The sequence below is a fragment of the Schistocerca serialis genome, chromosome 9 (assembly GCF_023864345.2).
Source record: "Schistocerca serialis cubense isolate TAMUIC-IGC-003099 chromosome 9, iqSchSeri2.2, whole genome shotgun sequence".
Taxonomy (NCBI): Eukaryota; Metazoa; Arthropoda; class Insecta; order Orthoptera; family Acrididae; genus Schistocerca; species Schistocerca serialis.
In genome coordinates this window covers 270,133,354-270,135,838 of record NC_064646.1, presented here as the reverse complement: position 1 = coordinate 270,135,838, position 2,485 = coordinate 270,133,354, and positions in this window count along the sequence as shown.

Sequence of the window (2,485 nt, the reverse complement as noted above, 5' to 3'; positions counted from 1 at the left end):
GTAAACAATATTAGTAATGTGACTTGCAAAGAAAGTTTATATTCACTTGCATACCCTTTGTAATTTGGATACCTGATTGTCAAATTTAGAAGGTCAAGAAACAAATTCCTATTACTTATGTCTGTATCCAGTACCATAAGCATTCAAGTTTACTGGTTTTTTATTAATAATTATGGCACAGAATATTAAGTAACCAATGAAATTCAGTTGTTACATATTTCTCACACAGTATCTTCTCAGAAACTAGCAAGTATGATAGAATGTGAGATTCATAAATAAAAGTATTGCTGAGCCAGTATTAATCATCTACAAAAGAGGATTACAGTTTTCCTTTAACTTTATCTACAACATCTATGAAAAACAAAACATATTACTCAATTGTGCATGACATTTTGCCATTTCAATAATTAAAGCTACAACCCTGTACTGTGTATTCCCATAAACATATAAACACAACTTATACATAAGTTGGTGCTCACTGGAGGGACAAACACAACACATATCACATTCATTTACAAGGGGAAGCCAAACATGTATTATTTATACAATATAGTGAATTACACATTCTCTATGGTAAAAACACTGTCCATTCATAAACTTATGCAGTACTCTATTAAAAGAATGAAAGTGATCTAGATGACCATATATTGAAAGTGTCTCAATTTTTACAGCAAATTTTTGTCTTGAACTTTTGTTTCTCAAAATAATGTTTAAATCATATGTGTGATACTTGAGTTAGTGTTCTTGCTTTTGTGGTAAAGAAAAAATTTATATATATATATATATTCATGAGGATATTATGTATGACATTAAAATTTTCTTCATTGGCTATATTAAGGACTTTTTGTTACAACACTGTTCATGCACTGTGAGAATAACAGCAGATAAAGATCAATTAATACAATAGTTTGTTCATAACAAGAAAGACTTAGTGTCACACACATGTAATAAGATGCATTAATATATCAGCATTAGTACCGAGGGACTGAAAAATAAAACTGATTCAAACAACACCTTTGACAATCCTTGTGCTCTGGGACAATATAAATCTAGACTATAAAATGAGAAAAATGACACAGTTATCAGAGCAAAATATTTATAAGAGCAGTTCTTACTTGAAAGACAGGAAACTATGACTAGCACACATCTACTTATGGACTGATTTCTTTGGTGAAGCAACAGCTCTTCAGCAGAAGTGTGCATCTTTCATAAGATTATTAACGTATTTAACAGGTAAATATTGAGCTCCATTGAACGCTGGCCCAATGGCTCAAATGTAAATATAAGTTTTAAACATATCCATTGTCAAAATTTTAAGAAACCGCATATGTGGCAAGGAAAGATGCCAAGTAACAATTCTTACACTTCAGTGAGACTAGTTATTACCCTGAAAGTTGCATTCTGCAAAGGCTTGAGAAATATTTCACATAAAATATTTCATTTTGTAATATATGCAATGAATTACTTCCTGAGCTTCTCTGGAAGGAGAGAGAGAAGAAACTCATTAATCTAAGGCATGCTTTCGCCAGCTACAGTGAATTCAAAAGTATGCCACTGTTTAAGGCAAAACGTTTTAGTTAGAACTACTTACTGTATTTCATAAGATTAAATAAATGTCAGTCCTTTATTGTAGCAGTATTTTTTACTGTTAATGAGGTCTTTCCCACATATTCACAGATTTATATTGTTATCAACTAATTACACTAAAACATCACACAAAAGCCAGCTAAAACTCTTTATTCACATTCTTCCAGTAATTTGAATGAAGTCCTTTGTTACCAGGTTTCTGGTCTCTGTTGATTCACTTTCACCTAAATGCTGTTAAATAATACTTTTATCTTGGTTTCAGATTTTTATTACAAACATTGTTAAAATATTGGCCTTAGTGCAAAATTTCAAGTTCTAAATTCAGCTTGAGATGTAAATCTCTTACACTTAACTATATATTTCCAAGCAGTCAAATGGGACTGAATCTGCCACATGCCACAACAAGTGTTTTGTGTATACAATATGACATACATAAATGTAATCATACTTTTACATTAAAGAAGAGGGAAGAAATAGAGTATCTATTGCCATACCAGTGTTACATCATTACCAAAACAGTCTGCACTTTGTAAAACATTCTAACAAATGATTGTAGAATTTGTAGTGTATGAACTGAGTGTGTACTGTCCACTATATTTCCAGAATATTAACTAGTCACATCTAAATATCACTAAATGTGTGTGCAGAATATGAATATTTAACACTGTAACTTCCTGAAAAACAAAACACAGTAACTGTACACATAATAGTAAATACACAGTTTTATAGCAAATGCCTCTTTTCTTTAAAAAAAAAATAGCCTCACACCCCCAGCAGAATATAAGAAAATTTTTACATTTTACATTTCTTTGTGTTGTCGCAGTACATGTGTACACAGAAATTTCTGAGTAGCTGTAGTGTCTTTGCTTTTGGCTCTCAACACTGCAATTGCAAGTTC